The sequence below is a fragment of the Anolis carolinensis genome, chromosome 2, assembly GCF_035594765.1.
Source record: "Anolis carolinensis isolate JA03-04 chromosome 2, rAnoCar3.1.pri, whole genome shotgun sequence".
Taxonomy (NCBI): Eukaryota; Metazoa; Chordata; class Lepidosauria; order Squamata; family Dactyloidae; genus Anolis; species Anolis carolinensis.
The window spans coordinates 300,062,263-300,087,328 of NC_085842.1; the positions used below are offsets into that span (position 1 = coordinate 300,062,263).

General features: G+C 39.2%; 1 protein-coding gene across 1 annotated transcript in view; it reads left to right on the forward strand.

Moving 5' to 3' along the window:
* Positions 1-280: 280 nt before the first annotated feature.
* Positions 281-25,066, forward strand: part of fgf10 (fibroblast growth factor 10) — a 140,259-nt gene continuing 115,473 nt past the window's right edge. Inside the window, exon 1 of the mRNA XM_062972426.1 lies at positions 281-616. The gene's annotated coding sequence lies outside the window, so the exon portion shown is untranslated. The remainder of the gene's footprint in view (positions 617-25,066) is intronic.

A 25,066-nucleotide genomic window follows, 5' to 3' on the forward strand; every position in this document is an offset into this window, starting at 1 on the left:
ACTTTTTTATGTTGTTGTTAACAATACCTGAAATGTATCATAAAGATGAAAAAGTTCAAACACTTGCTTCATGTACATGTTATACCCTGCAGGTATGGTATTTAACACTCCTCTTAAATTGTGTCTTTTGCTTTCCACTTGAAACATAATGAGGCAGCCAAAGTGTAGGCTGAGTTTTTCTATGGCTCTGATCGCAAGAGGGATTACAAGGAGACAATAAGGGAATACAGCAGTGTCTCTTCACAACTGCAGTGCCGGCTGCTGCAACACTTTATACTCCATTGTGGAAGGCAGGTTACTTCTAAGGGGGAGGGACAGATTCCCACTCCTTCCATGATATACTTGAGCCGAGGAGTCAATTTGCAGACTTCAAATGGTTCCATGGGGTCATTGTACTCACACCATCCCATTTGTCGTACTTTTGTGTTCTGGAGGAAGCCTTCAAGTAATAGTGAGTTTATTTAGCTGCAGAAAGTTTGGCGAACTCCAGTTCATTCAGGGGCCTGCTAACGGCAGGGAAAGTTCAGCTCTCAGCTCCAGAGCTCAGTGACGTTAATAAGATCCAGAGCACCAAGAGCTGGACAGCTGTGGTCTTCTTTATCCTCTGCCCTGCAGGGTGAGTATATTTAAAGCTTTTCATCCCCTTTATGGTATCGCTCGCCTTTACTCCTTCAACATGAATGGGACAGGGGAGGGGGAAATAACAAGAAAGGTGAGCATTGCTGGTCTCCCTTTGCTCAGTGAGATTGTGTAAACTCCTGGGTCTACTGAGAGAGGTAGATGCAAGAATATCAAAACAATATTCTCTCTATTTATAGTCACCTTGATTGTGGCTGGGAACATTTTTAAGAGGAAACATGGGGAAGTATAAACAAGCCTTTTGAGAAAAGTGGTGTGGTGGTTATCTTTAGGTGAAAACAAGGTATCCTAAAACTCATGGTGGTAAAAACTCAAGGTGCAGCAATCCCTTATGAGAATCCCACTCCTCCCAAATGTGGAAGGCGCTTGCAAGTTTTCTAGTGAACAGGCTATTAGGAAAGTTCTTTTCTTTTTAATGAAGGAATTCAAATAGGCACAGCACAACAATTATGTAATGATATCTTTGTCCAGCTCAGTTAATGAAAAAGTAATACTGCGTTTGTTCTCCCTCCTCCATTCTCAAAAAAAATGTTTACTAGCAATTTCATAAAAAGGAACTGTTTCACAAGTTCTTTAATTTCAAACACATGCAGCTGAATGAATCACTCTACTGTTTTACACATTATGCTGATAATTAAGTTTTGCTACATACCGTAAATGCAAAGCTGGAATGCTGTAGTGTAGCAATAGGGGAAATTTTATGGTCATCTGAGGAAAACATAGACACTCCAAAAGTCAGGGGCACACTAACGTATGCTGATAACTGCCTTAATTAATTAGTCATGATTTGCTTCTGTATCCTGAAATATGGGGGAATAGATCTATTTGAGAACATGACACAAAATGTCTCCAGGGTTCACCAAATTTTGGACATTTGCTCTCTTATATATAAAGCACACTCCATGCCCAGAGGAAGATTCCAACTGTCGAGCTGTTAAGAGTAAAGCAATTCCCTGATCCTATGTTTCTTCCTAATTTTCGTTGGTCTTTTCCAGATTGTGTACTTATCTGAGCACTTCACATCAATCGAGAAGATAAAATCATTGCAGACAACAGATGTTTACTCTTAAACAGCTTAGACACTCAGACCACATCAGAAATGTCAAAAACAACCCTTTTGAACTTTATTGTAAAAAAATCCTTTTATCTCTTTTAACATTATATCCTTGTGTTAATTTCTTAAATGCTTGCACCTGCTTGAGGAGACTTTTAATTGCAGTTTTTATATTTGATGTCCAATCCCACTGTAACATTTAAAACAAATATGACCAATTCATTGACATAGTTGAGGTATTGAAGAGAGTTCAATAATACTAGAAAACTTTGTTTTTTCTAATATAATTGTAACTTTCAACTAAATATTTTACTGAAATTATGTTGATTTGGTATATAATTATTAGACATAGATAATATTTTAAATGTTGTTGGGATATCCTGGAAAGATTAACCACAACAACCACTATTTCCCAATTGGATTTAATGAAATTAAGGATAGGCATGACTATCAGTCCAAATATTTACATTTACATAGAGCATAGACTGCCACTGTGGTCTAGTGGTTTGAGCACTGGAATATGAATCTGGGTTAGAGTTGTTGGAAATAACAATATAAAATGGATGTTGTGCAGGAGAAGATCAATATTGGTGGGAAAATACTACAGAAAAAGCTTATTAGAAATAACAAGTGTACTCAGCTACCTGAATCCATTCAAATCTGGGGAAACTTTCATGTTACTTTAATGATATAACAGCTTGGGGAAGTTAGCTTTTTAGTACACATGCTACAGTGCAAAAATGTACTTTTTCCAGGACAGCTTGAGAGTTCTATTATAATCCTGACACATTTGAGTCCAAGGAGGAGATAGAGCGGGGTACACATTTATTATTATTATTTTATTGTATGACACAGAAAACAACATAGATATGCTGGATTTCATTTCACAAAATCACAAGTCGAACACTTCCCAAGTGTCTAGGACTGTGCGATGTATTTTGGATGATGATGATGATAATGATAATGATAATGATTATTATTATTATTATTATTATTATTATTATTATTATTATTATTATTATCACCATTTGACATTGGTATCTTTAATCATTTTACCTACTTTGTCTAGCCTCTAAATCAGGGATCCCCAAACTAAGGGCTGTAGGCTGGATGCGGCCCTCCGGGGTCATTTACTTGGCCCCCACCCTCAGTTTTAGACTTAAGCTCGCCCAAAAACTGAAATGACTTGAAGGCACACAACAACAATCCTAATTTACTTGATTATCTCATTGACCAGAAGCAAGCCCACACTTCCTATTGAAATCCTAATGTTGGTTAAAATTATTATTATTTTTAAATATTGTATTGTTCTTTCATTGTTGTTGGGTTTCTTTCTTTCTCTTTCTTTCTTTCTTTCTTTCTTTCTTTCTTTCTTTCTTTGCACTACTAATAGGACATGTGCAGTGTGCATAGGAATTTGTTCTTTTTTTTTTCAAATGATAATTCAGCCCCTCAACAGTCTGAAGGATTGTGGACCAGCCCCCTGCTTAAAAAATGTGAGGACTTCTGCTCTAAAGGGTCAGTGTAGGCCAGGCATGGGCAAACCCAGGCCCACAGGCTGGATGCAGTCCCCTGGGCAGTCCTCTGGCCCTCGTCTGCCTCGGTCCTCCTATCAGCATGCAGATGTGGTGGCCCACCACATCCCCAAGCTGAAAGTAGGGCTGAGGCCGAAGCACACAGCTGCCAAGAGCTCTTCAGAACCATGTGTCTCCTCCTTTCAGCCTGGTGCTGCAGAAGGCCGCAGCATCTCCAGACTAAGAGGAAAGCTACAGGAGAGATACATGGCTGGTGAAAGGCCTTTGGAGCTCGCACCAGCTGTATGTCACCTTTTTTTAGACTGGGACTGAGTCAGAAGTGCAAATACCAAAGGATAATTCCATTTCAATTAAACCTAAAAAAAAACCATCTGTCTTCCTGATGCCTTCTCGTTAGACTTGGGGAAGCAAAAGGCATTCCCATGATGTTGCTGGACACTATTAACCTCTGGCTCTCCTAAGGTTAATGCACAGTGAGATCATGAGTACATCTTTAGCTTCCCTAAATCAAAGCACAATATGATTAGACTTCTGTTGGTTAGGGCCCTTCCAGACAGGCCCTACATCCCAGAATCTGATCCCAAGTTTTCTGTTTATCCCAGATTATATGGCAGCGGGGACTCATATAATCCAGGTTAAAGCAGAAAACCTGGAATCACATCCTGAGATATAGGGCCTGTCTGGAAGGGCCCTTAGTCCCAACTAGAGTAGAACCATTGAATCAATTGTTGAATGGTAAATCAACACATAATTAAATCACATTGGTTCAGTTGTTGTTGTTGTTGTTGTTGTTGTTGTTGTTTGCCTTCAAGTCATTTCCAATTTATGACATCACTAAAGTGAACCTATCATGATGTTTTCTTGGCAAGATTTGTTTAGAGTAGGTTTGCCGTTGCCTTCCTCTGAGACTGAGTGTGACATGCTCAAGGTCACTCAAGAGGTATTCATGTCTGAGCAGAGATTTAAACCTTGGTCTCCTGAAGTCTCAGTCCAACACTCAAATCACTAAACTATACTGGTTCTGTATTGATGTAATAGGTTGACTTTATTATGCTTGATTGGCATTTTAAGTTGAACATAGCTAATATACTCTGTATCAATGCATGTAATAAGATGGAGTGTTTGCACTTTTGAGACTTTTGTGATTTTTGTGATACTTTTTGGACTTTGGTCAAGATCCAACTGAGTAGTTATGGCAATGTCAGGTGGATTAAAAAAGAGGCGGTAGCCTGTAGAGCTCAAAATCTGCTCCAGAGGATGGACAACCCTCAACAGCAAACCTTTGGCTGACACAAGAAAGCTGGAAAAGAGGGAGTTGAGGGCAATGCATGAGGAGGAAAATCATGTCGTCTTAGATCTGTTAATGGGGCTTCTTCCATCGACATTATGTATCCAACTGAATCCTCACCTTTTATTTAGAAAAATACATAACCAACAAAAAGCAACGTGAGTGTGAAGATTAAGCCAAGATGTAAACATACATTTAATATGTCTATTTGCTATCACTGGACAGCTGCATTCAAAACATAAATTGCCCCCAGACTTTTTTCAAAGTAAATGTGCTTGCTTTGAACATGAAGGGGTTACCTTCAAACAAAAAAGCAACCACCCAAAAACTGAACTTGAATGTATAGAGAGAATTAAGTTGATCCCTGTAATTTAGCTCTTTTGTAGTAAAGCAGTTGAAAGAAACAGATAGCTTAGTTGTTTTAGATGTAAGACTTCAATGACCCAGAATGGATTTCTTTTAAGATGGCATCAATTTTTACCTAATTTAGCAGTTTTGTACCCCTTATTAGTTTGCTTTCTTAATGTCAACAATTAAAGACTGGCTCGTACATCCTCTTTTTAGTGGTCACCCTCTTTCTCAAGTCCTTGTGTTCCTAGAAATGTAATTACCATGTGAATGATTGCTGGGTTTTGGTGTATATAGGGATGTAAATAAAAGAACAAATAATTTCAGCAATTTCCCCCTCCTGTATAAGAATACAGGGGCTTCTGCACAGTTTTCAAGCACTATTTGCACTTAGGATTTTATTGAGGAAATTTTATGACTCCAAAATACACATGAAACCAACATAATATTGATGCAGTTTGTGCAACCGTAAGGATTTCTGCAGAGGTGGACTATGTTTAGTTTCCCCATTGCATTTTTGTGCCAGAATTTGCACCAATTGCAAATTTTACACAATAAGACTTTTTTCTGAATGAAAAACTCTTATGTGTATTTTTGCAAAAATGAGCCATCCCCAAGATTCTCATAGCTACTGTTATTTTCTTTTGGCAGAGTTTGTTGGGTATCAAGACATTCTTTTTCGCCATTCTCCTTCTCTTATTTCTTCTTCCTCTGTCAAATAAGCAAACATTAATGAGCATAGGTAGACCGCAGTCACAAAACAAAATAGGGCCTGAAATCCATGGTGTTGTAGCCTGGTCAGATTCTGAGTGCTCAGAAGATGGAGAAGAGGATGCTGGGATAGATGCAGAGGGCCCAGAGTGGGTTAGAAGTGCCCTAGAGATAGTTGTTTTGAAATCTCCTGGCAGTTCCCACGAGACTGGAAAAAGTTATATCAGTTCTCATGAGAACCTGCCAGAAGTGCAGGCTGAGAGAAATTGGGGAGATGAATGTTTGGTCAGGGCACTTGGAATTGCAGAGACAGGGTATACAACAAAGACAGACTCGCTTTCTCCAGAGAATTAGAGATAAAAAGAGGAAAAGCAGGTGCATAAGAAATGATGTTATGGGAGAGATTGAGGCCTTAAAAGGTTCCTGCTGGTACAATCCTTTGTGAGAGCAAAGTTCTATTCAGGTGGACAGCTCTCAGTTTTTGGTCCTATGTTCTTGGAATTCATGTATTCAAGTTTCTAATATAGTTCTTGCTTCTAGTTCATGTGTGGCATAGGTTGCCTGTCTTGGATTCATGTTATCTTGTTTATGGATATATTTGTGGACTGACTCTGAAGACTATTTGAAAGGATTTTGGACTTTCAGCTATCTTGGAAATAACCTTTTGAACTTTGATTCTCTTTTTAAAATTTGTTTATTTTTATATATACTCTTTTTAAAATAAACTTCTACTTACTGGATTATCAGGACTGAGTGTGGTTTGTGGTGAAAAGGTGTTTCAGGGCTCTAGTGCAACACATGGTTGATCCCTATTAGAGTAGAACCATTGAATACATAGGATTTACCTTCAAATTGACTCAACAGTTTTCTGATCTAGTCTATTCTAGTGGGACTAACCAACAGCATTCAATCCTAGATATGCTCCTGACATTATTTCTATCATAGAATTGTGGCACTGGAGACATAAATAATGTAAAAAGGAATAGAGATAGATTCCTACAGTACAAAGAAGAGTAGTTTAACACAATTCAGCATTTTTATTCAAAAATATTAGCATGCACATGTGAAATGAACTCAGGTAAGCTTTGCATTGTAAACAAGAATATTTTGAATCTTCTGGAAGTTAGTTTCAGAGGAAGTGAGGCAGGTTTAACTACTTTCCCCATTCGTTCTATTTTCTTGTCCATATATGCTCAGTAAAGGATTACAGAGGAAGCTTTCTACATATAGTAGAAATAATGACTAGAGTAGAATCCTATGTGTTTCCTGCTCAAGGTTTATTTGATTGTTTACTGTTGCAACCTGACACCAAAAGTCTGTGTTTCTCCAGCCATTACTATCCTTCTAATGCTTAAAAAAACACACAGTAAGACCAGAAGGAAAGGGAGACTAGGCAGGTGTTAAAAAAAAGCTTTGTAAAAGGGGCTTCGGTGTCAGAGGGTCATTAACAGAGTTGTGCCTATATCCTTTACTTCTATCCTTCCTATGCCTTAGGCTCAGTTTTAAAGATTTGCTAATCACTGGCAAAAAAAAAAAAAAGTAATTTGGCACATGTTTTAAAGCCCAGTTTCTCTTTTCCCCTACCCTATGGAAGGGGAGGACCATTTATTTGTGTGGCATTTTAATACCATCCACATCAATAAATAATTATATCTTATAGGATTTGTGTTTCTCCAAATGTTGAAATGCACTCAATCATCCAGTTCAATACTGCATACAAAATTCTGTACAAAGAAAAATCATATAAAATGCATATATTAGTGCAAGCCATAAACAGAATATCAAATACAAATAAAAACTTGTTCAGAAACATTTGCAAAAGCAATTTTCTAAACAATAGAAAAGAATTAACTCATGCTTGGAAAAATGCAAACATCATAGAAATCAAGCTCATACTCTACCATAAAGACTTTATCTTCTTGGCTTCTTTTTAAAAAAGGACGGGAAGTTTTTGCCAAGTACCAAAGAGGTAAATTCTTTGTTTTAGTTTGGTGATAGTAGAATGCCATTGATAACTTTTTCTGTGAAAGAGTTGTAACCAGTGCTGTCTTCCACTCATGAAAGAGTGGGATTTAGTATAATTGGGAGGAAGGCAACTCCTCCTTACTACAACTCTCTCCCCTATTGCTCTAGGGAGCTGGTCAAACCTCCCAGAGCATGTTTTGGATACCAAAGAAGTCTGTTGGGACAACAGGGGTGAGCTGAAAATCCCAATAGTTCCACAAGTATCATGCTGGATTTAGGCCATAGTATTTAAGATTATTCAAGTTATTTTAGTGCCTCATCACCTTCTCTCTCTCTCTCTCTCTCTCTCTCTCTCTCTCTCAGTAAAATTTGACAGCAATTCATTAAATTGTGACACACAAAATCAGCTACCTGAGGAAGTTGTCTCATGATACTGCTGCTAACACTGTTGTGTTAGTGTTACTGGAACTGAGTCATCATCACTTTCAGACACCTTTTAAAGCCATTCTTGGTATGAAGGGAAATGGCTGTTTTAAACCCTCTAGAACATGGGGCTCCAAACAGTTACATGCCTTAGTTACATCCATTCTGAATTACTGTAACGTGCTCTATGTGGGGCTGCCTCTGAAGAGTGCTCAGAAACTGGTCCAAAGAGTTGTAGCCAGGTTGCTCACTGGGGCTGGATACAAGAAGCAAACAACTCCCTTGTTGCAGCAGCTTCATTGGCTGCCAGTTTGTTTCCAGAAACAATTCAAAGTGCAAGTTATGACCTTTAAAGCCTAGAAAGCCCAGGTCATTTAGCTGATCACATCTCCTTATATAAGCCTGCCCGGGCCTTGAGATCTTCAGGATAAGCCCTTCTCTTAGTCCCATCTCTATCATAAGCTCGGCTGATGGGAACAAGAAAATAGGCCTTCCTTCTCAGTGGCTGGCCCTCAACTCAGGGCCCCTCCACACAGCCATATAACCCAGAATATCAAGGCAGAAAATTCCACAATGTCTGCTTTGAAATGGATTATTTGAGTCCACACTGCCATATATTCCAGTTCAAATCAGAAAATGTGGGATTTTATCCAGCTGTATGGAAGGAGCCTCAGAATGGCATCCCTGTTGTCCTTGTGCTGGCAGGCTAAAACCTTTTTATTCAGGCAGGTATTTAAAGAAGGTTTTAAAAGTTTTTTGATCAAGTCAAAGGGTGCTGTGGTTTTTAGCTTTGAATATGTTTTTATGGATTTTAACTGTGAATTTGTATTACATTGGATGTTTAATTCTGCTTTAAAGTTTGTACATTTTAGGTTTTCAATGGTATTGAAATGCTTTTGATGTAAGCCGCTTTGAGTCTCCTTGTGGAGAGAAAAAACAGGATATAAATAAATATAAACATAATAATAATAATTAACCAATTATGTGATTATTCAGATGAAAAAATTTTTTTACTGAAACTTTTTAGGCAGAATGTCAAGTCCTTTGAGGGGTCACTGGAATGCTCAAGGGCTACACTGCCCTCTTTAAGGTGCTTACAAGGTCCATGGATGCTTACAAGCACAATCCCCATACAAACTTTAGAGCATGGGTGTTGAACTCATTTTCACTGAGAACCATATCAATCTTATGGTTGCCTTCAAAGAGCCACTTGTAATCGTAAGACTGTATAAATGTAACTATGTTGCTCTGGCATTGAAAACTTCGAGTGCCACATAAAATTACCTGGTGGGCGGATTTGGCCCATATGCCTTGCATTTCACACATATGCTTTAGGGAATAAAATACTGTTAGATCTATACTACCTTGTAATGGGGTTTGGAATTGTACTATATGGTCAGTGTAGACCAGGGGTCCCCAAACTTTTTAAGCAGAGGGCCGGTCCACAATCCTTCAGACTGTTGAGGGGCTGAATTATCATTTGAAAAAAAAAATACAAACATTCCTATACATACTGCACATGTCTTATTTGTAGTGCAACAACAACAACAACAACAATGAAAGAACAATACAATATTTAAAAATGAAAACAATTTTAACCAACATAAACCTATTAGGATTTCAATGGAACGTGTGGGCCTACTATTGGCCAATGAGATAGTCAAGTTAATTAGGATTGTTGTTGTTGTTGTGTGCCTTCAAATCATGCCAGACTTTGGCCGAGCCTAAGTCTAAAATTAATTATTTATTTACTGCATTTATTTACTACATTTATATCCTACCCGTCTCACCCCGAAGGGGACTCAGAGCAGCTGTATGTACATACAATATATTATATTATTAGCATAACAAAATATTAGCATTATATATTACTATATTGAACTATACCACTATACTATTATATAATATGTAATATATAACATATAATTAATATTATTATATGGTATTACTATTAGTATTATATTGTATAACATAAGATTATTATCAATATTATATGTATATACAATATATTATATTATTAAAACTGATATAAAAATATTATATTATAAAACTGAGGGCGGGGACCAGGTAAATGACCTTGGAGGGCCGCATCCGGCCCCCGGGCCTTAGTTTTGGGACCCCTGGTGTAGACTGATATAATACAGTTTCAAATTGTATTATATGGCAGTGTAGATTTAGCCTAAGTCAATGACAATGATGAAATCATTGTCAGACACAAACCTCTATCCTCTGGTGCAGGAGTCCCCAAACTAATGCCCGTGGGCTGGGTGCAGCCCTCCAAGGTCATCTATCTGGCCCCCGCCCTCAGTTTTAGACTTAGACTCGCCCTAAGTCTGAAATGACTTGAAGGCACCCAACAACAACAACAATCCTCATTAACTTAACTATCTCATCAGCAAGAAGCAGACCCACACTTCCCATTGAAATTCTGGTAGGTTTATGTTGGTTAAAATTGTTCTTATTTTTAAATATTGTATTGTTCCTTCATTATTATTATTTTTGCACTATAAATAAGACATGTGCAGTTTGCATAGGAATTTGTTCATATTTTTTTTCAAACTAAAGTCTGGCCCCCCAACACTCTGAGGGACTGTGGACTGGCCCTCTGCTTTAAAAGTTTGAGGACCCCTGCTCTGGTGGCTCACATTATGGGTAGTGTGGCTCAAACACCACTTTGTGTCATGATTTAGCACAGTAACTCAATAGCATTGTCTTTGCTTCATGGCATGTCCTAAAACCATGTCTTCTTTTCCTTTTCCCCCTCCCTTCTGCCAATATCATGCCTCTTTAGGACCACTTAAGCAAAGCAGACGTATCTTTGGATGAAAATGTTTCCAACACGTCCATAATTAGCTCAAGCTCTTTTGTTTTGGAGGGTAAGAAAGGGTGAGAATGTATGTGTGTGGGTGGGGGGGGGGAGTAGGGACACTGCCATGTTAAATATTGTAAAAGTTCTACAGTTTTATTTGTAACATCAGAAAGAGAGAACTCCTGCATATGGTCATTTTCATGGTTTTCATTAAGACAGGGAGTTAATCAAAAACACTTCAACCTCAGGCAAGTATCATAGAGTATTTAAAGGGTATAAAAGTATCTTGCTCACTCAGGCACTAATTAACTTAGTCCTTTTTTGAAAAAATTAACTATTTTGGCTTTAAAAAAAAAAAAGGAGTGGAGGTGTCCGATAACTCTTGGTAGCTTTTTTTTAAAAAAAAGTTTACTATGTGTGTGCAAACAAATGAAATCTGATCTCTTGCTGTTGAAGGAAGTTGCAGAATTTTCCACTGGCTCTGGCCAGGGCTGGCTCATCTATCGAACAGAGAGGGTCTTGGCTAGTTACGGAGATAGTTGAAAAACATATTAAATGGGATTAAGGAGGTTGAAGTAGAGTGTACATATTGGTACAAAACTTAGGTTCTCAGAATTGTAACCCAACAACAACAACAACGACAACATGTAATCCAAAAACAATAATAGATGCCTATCTCACAGTGAACATTGGGAACGCTAACACCTTTCTCTGTCCATGCCCTACATAAAAGGATAGTGGGTGGCTAGAGCGAGGCAAAACAGGGATCGTTTTTGTAACTTGGCAGCTTACACTTCCACCCATAATATAATATTATCTGTTCTCATTTTTACTTCTCATCATAGTGCTTCAGGGGAAAAAAAACATGCGCTGTCCCATTCCATGTAGGTATGACTAGTTAATTTATGTTCTAATAATATAGCTGAGATTAATTTATAATGCTACCAGACCCTGATTGCAAGCCATAGTGGAAACATTTCCACAAAGGCACTGTAGTTACTTTCTTCACAGAATGCACCAGTTATCAAGCTGAAATAATGCCTTACATGCCCTTTTGTAACTTGTAGAATGAGCTTTATGAACTCCAGCTGGTTTTTTTTTTAAAGGCACTTGATTAGCAGTGCCATCTACCATTTTGAACAATTCTGTAACATCCAGAATGGGTGGGTGTTATTTATGCAAACAGTCATTTGTTGTAATGGATGGAATTATAGAGTTATTTGTCAGCTATGCTCGAAGAATAGGGCTTGTTTTGTTAAGCCTGTGTAACACCCAGTGCAACTTCTGGACACAAACCATACTGACAATTAAAATGTCAAAAAGTTGGACTATGATGTCCCTCTTCAGAGAACTGAGAAATAGCAAAGCGGGTGCATTTAGTACTTTCAGGTAGTATTGCAACTGGGAGAAAGTGGTCTAAAGATGGAAGGAAGGGACAACAGGAGAATATCTGATCAAATGTCTCTCTCCTGCCAAACTTTTAAAACTTTGTTTCCAAGAGTTAGCTTCAATTGAACAAGGAATGGGAAAAATAAAAAATGTCCTACATATTAATGATAAACATCTGCCTAGTAATTTAATAATTTAACTGTTTTATTTACCATCTTATTAAGAAATTAAAATGTTCTGTTTGGAACATTCTAACAGAAGGAATCCTCAGTTTATACCCATGGTCAGAGGGGGAATAGGACGCCTCATCTCCAAAAATGTTGAGTAGAGGTGCCCCCACTTTAAATAAGGTTGTACCTACTTATATCCAATCTAGGTTTTTCAGCACAGGAACGTGAGGAAGAAAATCCTGCCTACATTTCTGTGGCCCCCTGAGCATGGTCTTCTCAAGCTAGAGCTGAAATGAATGTAACATTGGGAGACAAGGGGGCCTTTTACACAGGCCCAACAGCCCAGCCACACTGAAGCCACTTTCCATCCTCTCTGCACCCTTGATTTTTCCCCAGATAAGAAAAAGCACCTTCCATATGGTAGCAGCCTCCTTTTGCCATGTAAATGGCAAAGGAACCTGAGAAGGGCAAGCCTCCCAGGATAGGGATCTGGGATGACTGTCCCCGCAGCCCTAACATGAGGGAAATCCTGCTCCAGAATTCGGACCTGGTTAATTTTTTAATACAGTCTAATGAGCCTCTACACTGCATTATTTGGCAATATAGATACACCTTGCATTCCCCAGGTGGTTGGTAAGACAGATGGCATGATATAGTTATTTAAATGTTGAGCCAGGATTCTGAGAATATAAGATTAAGTTGCTCTCTCAGCCACTGTAACCCACAAAGGGTGCATTTATATTGTAGAATTTCCTCCCACTATGACTGGGAGATATTGTTTTATAAAGTCTTTAGCTTTCTCTGTCAAAGAGTGCTGGTGGGGTCAGACTTGATTAATTCTACATGTATATGCAGCCTACATGGTCTTCGGGAGGCAATTGGGGAAAAAACTTTCTGTCAAGAAAACACCATGGAAAGTTTGCCTTCCATTCTCCAAAGTCAGAACTTGAAGGCAAGCTGCGGTGAGAGTGGCGGTGGCAGCAGAAGCAACAACAACAATGTTGATTGGTTGGCTAGTGTCCTTTAAACCAACTATGTTGTTATTATTTGAACAGAGCAAGAAGCCATGGAATGATGACGTTTAATTCTCTCCCTCCCACTTTGCTGTTTACTCCATTTAATTTTTTCACAGCAACTTCTATCAGCAGCCTTCACTCCTAGAATTAACAGCAATCTGATGGAAAGTGTTACGTTAGGAAAATTGCATGAAAAAAAGCATTAAAATAGTTGTAAATTATATTTACAATTACTTTAAAATATGAATGCTACAAACTACTCCTCCGTGGTACAAAAACATACTTTTCTTCATCCCACAACAAAACATGAGCTGCACCATGAGCCACCAGTAGAATCATGTGATACTTCACTTCCTTCTGACACTTCTTCACCATCATTGTGTAATTAATTATACTAAATCATTGCAGAAAAGGAATGAAAGACACATCTGCACTGACCACATAATGAGAAAGTACTCTGGGTCAGCTCCACAGGAGCCAAACTTTGTATGGAACTGATTTGTGGCAACATGAGTCAAGGTCACCTTAAATCAAATTAATCAAAATTGTGGGATACTTCAAACTATGGTCCATAATTTGGAGTCCCCCACAACTTTGAACCTATGTCAATAACTGTGGCAATTCTAAGACTTTTCTCTGCCATCCCATTTTTCCCAGGGTTGGGCAATCCAGAGACCAGGATGGCACTTACTACGTTTTTCCATTCTCTGATTCTTGGTGCTTTCTGGACATGACATGGGTCCTGCCAGTCAGCTACTGCCTGCATTGACAGGGGAGACAAGGAGATCAGGGTCCCTCTGTTGCTCCGACTTACATTACTGCAGACAATGGTCAAATGGCAGGACCCATGCACAACGGGAGGGCATAGTATGGGTGGATATCCAGTGGAACAAAATGAGTTTAGCATCACTGGGTGGTCAGGGCTTCCTCCCACCTTTGTAGCAGTAGCTAGGGTGGGGGGGGGGAGGGGGAGTACCTGTGAGAAATATCTCAGGGATGATCCAGAATGTGCTACATCAAATTTGCCCCAGAGTAGAAGGTCAGTATAAATTTACCCCAAATCATTCCAAAATAACAATGCAGTCTGCTACATCTTTGTTACTAGGGAAATATGTATATGTATATCCTGCCCTTCACCCAAAATGAGAATAAAGATAGAGAATTAATGGTGACTTAGGGCCCATCCATACAGAGTCCCAAATGTGAGAGCTCTCGCACTTTTACTGGAGGTGTTGTGATACAGCCACCTCTTAAAAAGCCACACACACAATAAAAGTTTGTTGTGTCCAAATGATGCTTCCAGTAAAGGTGAATTAATTCAGGAAAACCCTGCTTTGTCCTGAATTAATTAGATAGCCCATTAGATCCGGGCCTTTCTGAAAGACTGAGTTCTAATGGTCTATGGACCCTATGGGGACAGACCCATGGGTAGTTTTATGACTACCCAGGATCCATCCACACACCCATCTTTGGAGCCCAAAGATGCGAGATGGCAACCACCCTCTTCCCAACTCCCCCTCAAAAGCCTTAAAAATAAAGAAAACCTTACCAGGCCACCATTAAGTCTCTCTGGAGCTTCCAGAAACATACCAATGATGTGCCAGGAAGTGGGGGATTGGATCCTACCCCCCACCTCCTGGCACATCATTGGTATGTTCCAGGAAGCTCCAGAGTGCCTAATGGTGGCCTAGTATGTTTCTCTGTATTTTTAAGTTGGGGGAGGGGGGGTTGGATGGTCAAATGCCATCCTGAAACGTTTCGAGATGGCATGTGGACAGTCAACAGGTAGGACCTATTTTTTTCCTGACTGTGCAGACTTAAACCAGCTTCGGAGTGGGGTTCTTAAACCTGCTCCAAGGTGGTTTAATGTATGTCTGGAAACACCACTAAATACACATGGGTGAATGTTTCAACGAGAAAGCATTTACACATTTATGGCCCCCATTTGTAGTCAGGTGTAGCACTGTTTTTCGACATATGCCTACAGCTGCTTTACCATTAAAAATGGGTGTGCATTTTACATCAGTGAGGTAATGGGGTCAAGTAATTAATAAATGCAATTAGTTCAGAAGGGGGATTCTGTAGACCTCAAATACATAAGGAACTTTTTATGAGTTGCCAGTAGCATAATTTCCAGGGCCGTTAACTAGAAAAGGTATGCTTTCTTGTTAGGCAGTTAGGCAGAGTGAAATCATAGTGTTTCAATTGTGTAGTGTGAAAGGGTCATGAGACAATGAAAAAGAGCAAACTTTAGGCTTGTTTACAATGATTAAAAAATTCTGTTTGGAACCGCATTTTCCCAGTGTGCATTGGCCCTGCAGCGACCTTATTAACACCACAAACACCACAAAATCATAGTGTGATCTTAATACCCGGCCGTACATTTTTCCTGGTGAATTCACCCCTTTGTTAGGCAGGGGTCCCTATTTCACATTCTTTGCATTATTTTTGGTTACCTGGCCAAGGGTGCTCTGCTTTCCCACTCCTCCATCATGTATGCGAATAAACATATGTTCTGTTATACTGTTGTGTTAATACTTATATATTGAGATGCAATTATCTGTACACATCTACCTTTTTTTTAAAAAAAAGTAAAATAAAATTAATCCTAGGGAACAACCACTTCCTGGTGGAAATGCTCACCCCAACCAAGAAGTTTGTCCCCCTAATGTGAAACAATGCCGTCTGAAGGGGTGGCCACATGCTCTCCTGACAGTCACATTTATTTCTTTGGGTCTCTCAATGATCTTAGATACCAAGCATGGCCTTATGGTGCCCCACACTCTACTGGGATGGGGCACCTCTTCCAGTGCCCCAGGCCCCACTTCCGCCGTCCCCCCTCCCCCTTTGCAGGTATGGGTTTGCTGTAAAATCTGGAGTAAAATGCACGTTTGTAAAAACAGTATAAAGGCCAAAGAAATGTATTGCAACCAAATTATCATGGACATTGTGCATCAAGTTAAGAGTTATGAGGTTTGTATGATTTTTTTACTCCGTGCAGACAAGCCGTAAGAGATGAAATGCCATCATGAACTGAGAGATGGAAAATCATCATGAACCCATGAACCCAAGCAAAACTCAGCTAGGGTTAAAAGCCATCTTAATCTTCTTCATTCCCAAGGGGATCCAATAACTAACCTGATTGGATGGAGTCAGCCCAAGTCTCTCAAGGCTGGCCCCACACCAATGCTATTCCTTCCCACCAGCAGCATCTTCCCATTGACACACTACCTTCAAGTTCCTCAGCATCAACAATTGAGGCAATCTGGGAAGGAAAACAACCGATCTGGCAAAAAAATAATTTTGCTTGGACCACTATAGCAAGTCAAGCACAGATCCAATTGCACCCCCATCAGCAAATAAACCACCACCAAAGCAAGTCATTCAGTGGGAAGTTTTATTCTTCACAATAATGAAAGAACAGACCAATGAGCATCCCTGTGAACACAGTGTACAGCATTATAGGAAGGTACTTTGCCAAAGGCCATTTAACTGTTTTTATATCAACAGCGGAAAGCAAACCCTTTTAATGTAAAGCATGCAGGCACAGAGGGAGGAGGCCACCACTGCCACCAGACTACAAATTCTCTATTGAGAAGTTGAGCTGATGCCAGAAGCCCTGAAAACACAATACAACAGCAGGGTGTTGCTTAAAAGGAGGGCAGAAGACAGGGCTGACCTTTTATTTTTAAAAGAGGAAACCAATCATTTAGGTGTTGTAAGACTGTTTTCTGTGAATAATTGGAATGAAAACAGATGGTTTCTTTTGCCGGGTTCAGGGGTTCCATCTCAAACAGTGGATGTTGTTGCTGGAATAGAATCGTCTCTTATCGGCAGACTGAAATAAACATAAAGCCTAATTACTTGCACAAGTATATGTTATCAAGGGATTGGCTGCTAGGATCTCAGCCATTTAAGCAGAAACTTGAAAATCAGTATGGCACAATTGGAGAGTAACAGTTCAAATTCTGTTACTTTTTCTATTGCTAATGGAGTTATTTGTTTCATTTTTTGCTTGGAGAATTACATTTACATTGCAAAATTCTGAGAAGAACGTAAGTAAGAATCCAAAGGGAAAAAACAGTGTATGCAAGGATAGCTCAAATCTCATGAGATAAGAACCTTTTGAAAGATTTTCTGGACTTCTGTAAGAATCCAAATCTCATAGGATGGGAGGTCAGCTACTTCTATATGAGAGGTTACTTGGCAAGTGTGCTGTATGGTCCCACTAAAGAGGGTGAGCTACTGTCCATGCCACACCAATAGCAAATATAGAAGACAATCCCCCAACATAGGTGACAAGATTTCACATCCACAATTTCAAGATGCTCTGAACAAAACAAGGTATCCTAACTAAACCATGACATTCTGACTTAAATGTTCACCCAGCCATCAGGTTTCCAGGAATGCCATAAGCCTATTTGAAAACCAAGTACACACTCCCTTGGTCGTTTAGACAGGAGGCACTGCATAGTGAGCTACTGCATAGCATCATGCACAATTACTTTAAAAGACATTTCTTCTTGTTAAACATACTATCCTCAACAGAATTCAGGCTATCATTTTCAGAATGGTACCTGTGTAATGTACCAGACCAAGGCCAGGGTAAACCAAACTCAAACCTTGGTCTGCTATAAAGTTTCCTAAACCATCTGTTGATACCACAACTAGTTGTTCATACCTCAACTACAGTCCAATATATTGCAAAATTAATGATTAAGTCTCAGTTTTGAAATATATTTAATTTTTGAGTGGAAGGGGAGAAAGGTGGAACCTAGTAGATTATTGGTGAACCATGAAAGAATATGGCATGCCACTGTCACATAGGAATGTAATTCTATATTAGTCTTCTTCTTCTTGACTGCAGTTTTAGCAGTTCTCCACCAAACCTGAAATAGTTTTTGAAAACATTACATTTTTTGAAGCTTTTTCATATTTCAAGACTTGAATTGCACAAAATTCATGCATAGTTATTTCTGCACAGAAAACAACATTTTCTGTAAAGGAAAAAGCTTTTTGTCCAGAAAATATTTTTATAGAGTAGAAATTAAACATCATTTTCTGCACAGAAAATATTTCTACACAAAAAGTCTTTTCTGTGCAAAAAATGCTGCCCTATCCTGTTTTCGATATGCTGTTCCCTACATAACATGAGATTTTTGTGTAAAAGAAGTCCTCAGCACAATTGCACCACTTTCAAAATTTCTTTGCTTCCCGCCTCCCTGCCCACATTAAGAGGAAGCGAAACTATGTGCTTACCAACTAAATGCCTACTACAAGAGAATTTTTTGTTTACTCGATCACACAACTTCTGACAGTTTAATAATGCTTTGACTAACAGCACTGGAACTCTAAAGAAAAAATTGTAAGTGTGACAGTGAATAAACAGAAAACATTTCCTTCTTTTCCTAGCTGGATTGACAAATGGAGCAGAAAGACTGAGTTAAGACATTTGAGACCATAGTTCAGGACAATAGCTATAACAAATTACTTCTTAAAGTAACTTTCTGCTGTGAACGCTGAGCTTTTGTTTAGCTATCATTGCTAAAGTGCAGCCAAATGAACCTCAAGTTTTCATACAAAAATAAATGTCTAAACCACAGAATCCCACAAATTCATTTTAACTAACCTCAAATGAAAGGGAGTAAACCACTAAAACAGATACAGATTTATAATTTGTTATGGATCCAAAACTAAGCAATATCCTTCTTTGGCTCTAAAATTATCTTAAGCATAGCGGATGGGGTTTGGGTTGGGCTCTTGTTAAGGGATCATTTTGGTAAGCCCTTTATCCGCAAAAAATGGATGGATTTCTGTTAGATTATTTGCAGTACAAAATGTCACTGAGTTCTTTTAGTCCAATAGTATGAAACGTCAAAAGAAGTAAAGCATTAGCTTCAAGTGATAAAGAAATATAGAGAAAAGCTTCAAATATATCCACAACATTTGCCAAAGTAGGATTTTGTGTTCATTAAAATGTAATTATCCTTTTAGACTACTCCCTTTGCTGTCCTTTCTGAGCAGGTAAAACTAACCTTTTCATTAGCAGGTGGTATAGTATCCTATTTTACAAAGGGAATTTTGCATTTCCTTGTAAAGGCATCCTGTATTTGAAAAGTTCTCCGATCCAAGTTCAGTATAAATATCACAGTCAGAAATGTGAGATGAAGCCTTGAAGCTGCTCACTGACAATGAAATTTGAACTTGATTTAGACAAGTCACCTGGCTGCAGTGTTCCCAAGCAAATATTTCTAAACCTGAGTCCTGATAAAATTCATTTTGTTTAAATGACAGTCAATAGTTTTAAATTTTGGGGAACAAACAGATGATGATGATGATGATGATGATGATGATTTTTAAATATGTGCACATAACCACCCATAAAATTTATGCATTTCCAAAAGAGGAAATAAAGCTCCAAAACAGAAGACAAAAGAGAGCACAGGTTTCAAAAATGTGTCAGTGCTAACTGGTATATCTGGAGACACATCTAGATAGTTATACTGTAATTGCTTTGGTCAGAAACTGAGAATTCACTTCTGTTGGATCACATTGCTTCCACCAGAATTGCTGATTTCCCCCCCCCCCCCCTTCTGCATCCCTTCATCACTTATAAAAACCACCTGTGGGAAACAGGAAGCTCCTCTAGAACAAGTCTGGCAACAGAGGACTGTAGGGGGAGGAAGTCCCAGGTCCCATGGAAACTGGTATTGAAACTCAACACTGGAACTCAATCTAGGACTTTACTCCACACTGCCCCCTCCCCTCATTTCTAAATACTTAGAATTCATTGAGGCACAATTCATGACAGAGTCCTTCCTCCGATGCGGAGGAACTTCCTGTCAGTTCCATCACACTTCATTAGGGAAATGTCTGAAATAATCCAAAAAAGGGAAGGGGAAGGAAACGGACAGAGATCATCTTTTGGACTCAGGTATTGCGATATAACTGGATAAATGACCCAAAAACATGTGGGATAAGAGATGTCAAATTTACTCAGGTTGAATCGCTTCAGTGAAGTTGAGTAGGGGGCATTCCTGTGGGCAGTCCTCTTCCAAGCATTAACATTTATCTCCCAAAAACCTGCTTCATGAGCCTGGCATGGTAATTTTTAAATTAATGTGATCATTTGAAATACTGACATTTCAAAATATCTTTGTGTTTCTTGTCTGTACTGATAGCTTCTCAGACTTCTGCAATGGAAAGTACTGAAAATCCCAATATTCCCAATGTGCTGTATCTTTCAGTCAGTATCTCCATTCCACTGCAAAGTTCTCTGCCTCTCTCTAGTCTTGGTCTCAGTTTAAACAAAAGATTTTCCCTTCATAAAATAGGGCACCCAACTGTTCCAACAGCAGTATTTCTCTCCCTAACTAACTGCTCTGGGAAATCGGTCTGTGAGGCATCCAAAGTAAGTGTGACTTCTGCTAGTAGGTAAATGAGTTTGAGAGTCGTTGTTGGCATCATGGGCAAATGATGATACCTGTCTAGTACAGAGCTTCCCAGACATTTCATTTTGGTGATACATTTTGACATGCATTATTTTGCATTATTACACAGTAATTCAATTTTACTAGCAAACAGGAGGTTAAACCAACCCCTTCTAAGAAGTTTGGGCCCATACATAAAATGTAATAAGGAAATGTGTGGAGACACCACATATGAAATGAAAAACTTTCATTTATCTTTTTAAATAATTGATGATAACATACATTTCCAAGATTTTGTCATGTATGAGTAACAATATATAAATATGTGCAAGAATCTTTAAAAAGTGTATCACACTAATTAAATACTTAGCATTTTATTGAGATAAGGTTAATAGGATGATCAGAAGTTCTGAATATTAGAAAAAGACACGCATTTCATCATCAAGCATTTTTACGTTTCCATGTTTCACATTTCACATAGATTCAGAGGTTTTTCCTTAAATTCATGCAATAAACCCACACGCTGCAGCTGACACACTAATGTGTTGGGACACAGTTTGGAAAACCCTGCTCTAGTGGCATATTAAGGAGTAGTTGTGATTGTCTTCCTCCTGAAATAAGCTTCATTTTAGCTTCAGTGCTGGGAAATGATCAGCTGCTGGGAAAGGACCAAGGAAGTAAATGTTCTTGTTACCAATCTGCTTGTACTGTTCTTATGGATGTGAGGATGGATCACTTTTTTCCGCTTTGATTTCCTTTGTTCCATTCTGCACTATATAAACCTTGGGAGTACATGTTCTAGTGGCCTTGCCAAGCTGGCTGTGGAGGATGCTATCTTTTGGGCCAGTCACACTGATCTGCAGTATCTGACCTGAGTTAGTCCAAGTAGAAATTATTCTAATAGGTCCAGTTCTACCACTTACTGAATCCATCAACTAGAACAGTAATTTTCAACCTGTGCTCTGGGAAGCCCTTGGGGCTCTGTGAGGGATGCTCAGGGGTTCCACGGGTGCCCCACCTCCTCTGTGGTTTCTGCTATTATTATTATTATTTTATTGTATAACACAGCAAACAAGATAAACATGCTGGATTTCATATCACAAAATCACAAGTCGAACACTTCCCAAGTGTCTAGGACTGTGTGATGTATTTTCGGATGATGCGTGCAGATCCCAGTAGGGTGGCCTTTTGCAGTTGGCAGATCGTAATTTTGTCAATGTCTATTGTTTCCAAATGCCGGCTGAGATCTTTTGGCACAGCACCCAATGTGTCGATCGCCACCGGGACCACCTGCACTGGGTTCTGCCAGAGTCTTTGAAGTTCAATCTTGAGGTCCTGAGTTTTTCTGTTGTTTTTCGTCAATGCGACTGTCACCTGGGATGGCAACATCAATAATCCAAAGCTTTTTCTTTTCCACAACTGTGATGTCTGGTGTGTTGTGTTCCAGAACTTTCTCAGTCTGGATTCAGAAGTCCAACAGTATCTTTGCGTGTTCATTTTCCACAACCTTTGCAGGTTTGTGATCCCACCAGTTCTTTACTGCAGGGAGGTGGTACTTTAGGCATAAGTTCCAATGAATCATTTGGGCCACATAGTTGTGCCTCTGTTTGTAGTCTGTCTGTGCAATTTTCTTACAGCAGCTGAGGATATGATCAATGGTTTCGTCGGTTTCCTTGCACAGTCTGCATTTTGGGTCATCAGCTGATTTTTCGATCTTGGCCATAATTGCATTTGTTCTGATGGCTTGCTCCTGGGTTGCAAGGATCAGGCCTTCTGTCTCGTTCTTCAGGGTCCCATTTGTGAGCCAGAGCCAGGTCTTCTCCTTATCAGCTGTTCCTCCAATTTTGTCAAGGAACTTTCCATGCAATGTTTTGTTGTGCCAGCTGTCAGCTCTAGTTTGTAGTGTGTTTTCTTGTACTGTTTTTTTTTTTGTCTGCTGTGCTTTGAGGAGTTTCTGATTTTTGACTTCAATCAAGGCAGGTTCTTCACTTTGCTTTACATATTCTGCCAGGGCATGTTCTTCTTCTTTGACTGCTTGTTTTACTTGTAAGAGTCCTCTGCCCCCTGATCTTCTAGACAGATATAGCCAGTCATATATACAATATATATAATACTAGCTGTGCCCGGCCACGCGTTGCTGTGGCTTAGTCTGGTGGTGTTGGTCAGTCTACATTAGGTTGTATTTATGCTGTGACCTCCACCCTTCTTTATGCTCACATTAGTAGTAGTATTTGAAGTCTGTTACCTTCTTCAATTTTTGTGTTGATTGATAATTGCTTGAGATCCCTGTTGTCTTTGGTTTGTTGTTAATTGTAATGTCTGATTCTGCTGAGTGCGGTTTATATTTTTATTGTGGTACAATAGTCTTTTTTTTTTGCCTGTGTAGGTGTTTATTATTATTGTTGTTGTAGTGGTCATGAAAGTTGGATAAGTTAGATGCTACTGTATTGTTTTTTGGAGGCCCAGTGTAGCACTGACTGGCCTCTCAGCCTCAGTGCCTGGCTGTTTCTTGCCTGTGATGGTGTTGATTCTTATTGTTGTTGTTATTGTTATTATTGTAATTGTTTTTTTGGAGGCCAAGTGTGAATGTAGGGATTGGGGAGGTGGATGAGTTGTGTTGTCAAATTTTGTATTTGTTATAGTCACAATGCGTTGTTGTAAGTATTGTGGGTCCGGATTGTGGTTTTGTGGTGTGGTTGTGCTGTTACAACTGAGAGGCAAGGCTTTTGTGTTGTGTTGTCAAGTTTTGTATTTCTGGGGCGTTTAGTTGTATGCCAAGTTTTGTATTTCTGGGGCGTTTAGTTGTGTTGTTATAGTCACTATGCATTGTTGTGGGTTTTGTGCGTCCAGATTGTGATTTTGTGGTGTGGTTGTGTTGTTACAATCGGGAGGGAATGCTTTTGTGTTGTGTTGCCAAGTTTCGTATTTTTGGGGCGTTTAGTTGTGTTGTTATAGTCATGATGCGTTGTTGTGAGTTTTGTACGTCCGGATTGTGGTTTTGTGTTGTGGTTGTGTTCTTACAACTGGGAGGCAAGGCTTTTGCGTTGTGTTGTCAAATTTTGTATTTCTGGGGCGTTTAGTTGTGTTATAGTCATGATGCATTGTTGTGAGTTTTGTGGGTACAGATTGTGGTTTTGTGGTGTGGTTGTGTTGTTACAACCAGGAGAAAAGGCTTTTGTGTTGTGTTGTCAAGTTTTGTATTTCTGGGGCGTTTAGTTGTGTGCCAAGTTTTATATTTCTGGGGCGTTTAGTTGTGTTGTTATAGTCACGATGCATTGTTGTGAGTTTTGTGGGTCCGGATTGTGGTTTTGTGGTGTGGTTGTGTTGTTACAACCGGGAGGCAAGGTTTTTGCGTTGTGTTGTCAAGTTTTATATTTCTGGGGCGTTTAGTTGTGTGCCAAGTTTCGTATTTCTGGGGCGTTTAGTTGTGTTGTTATAGTCACGATGCATTGTTGTGAGTTTTGTGGGTCCAGATTGTGGTTTTGTGGTGTGGCTGTGTTGTTACAACTGGGAGGCAAGGCTTTTGCGTTGTGTTATTAAGTTTTATATTTCTGGGGCGTTTAGTTGTGTGCCAAGTTTTGTATTTCTGGGGCGTTTAGTTGTGTTGTTATAGTCACGATGCGTTGTTGTGAGTGTTATGGGTCTGGATTGTGGTTTTGTGGTGTGGTTGTGTTGTTACAACCTGGAGGGAAGGCTTTTGCGTTGTGTTGCCAAGTTTCGTATTTCTGGGGCGTTTAGTTGTGTTGTTATAGTCACGATGCGTTGTTGTGAGTTTTGTGGATCCTGTGTGGTTTTGTGGTGTGGTTGTGTTGTTACAACTGGAAGGCAAGGCTTTTGCATTGTGTTGCCAAGTTTTGTATTTCTGGGGCGTTTAGTTGTGTTGTTATCGCATGATGCGTTGTTGTGAGTTTTGTGGGTCTGGATTGTGGTTTTGTGGTGTGGTTGTGTTGTTGTAACCTGGAGGCAAGCCTTTTGCATTGTGTTGCCAAATTTCGTATTTCTGGGATGTTTAGTTTTGTTGTTATAGTCACTGCGCAAACAACTTTATCATTTTATATATATAGATATAATATAATATATAAACATTTCTTAGGGCTCCATTAGAGACTTTTGCTTCAAAAAAGGGCTCCATGGCTGAAAAGGTTTGAGAACCCCTGAACTAGAGGATTAAAATGCCCCTTCTGCTGTGGACTACTTGCTGTATTGACTTCTCTTATAACTGTGAAGTGTGTCTGTTTATAGTACCAAATTAAATCTTTGGAGTACTGGGAATTACAGCTAGTATGAAC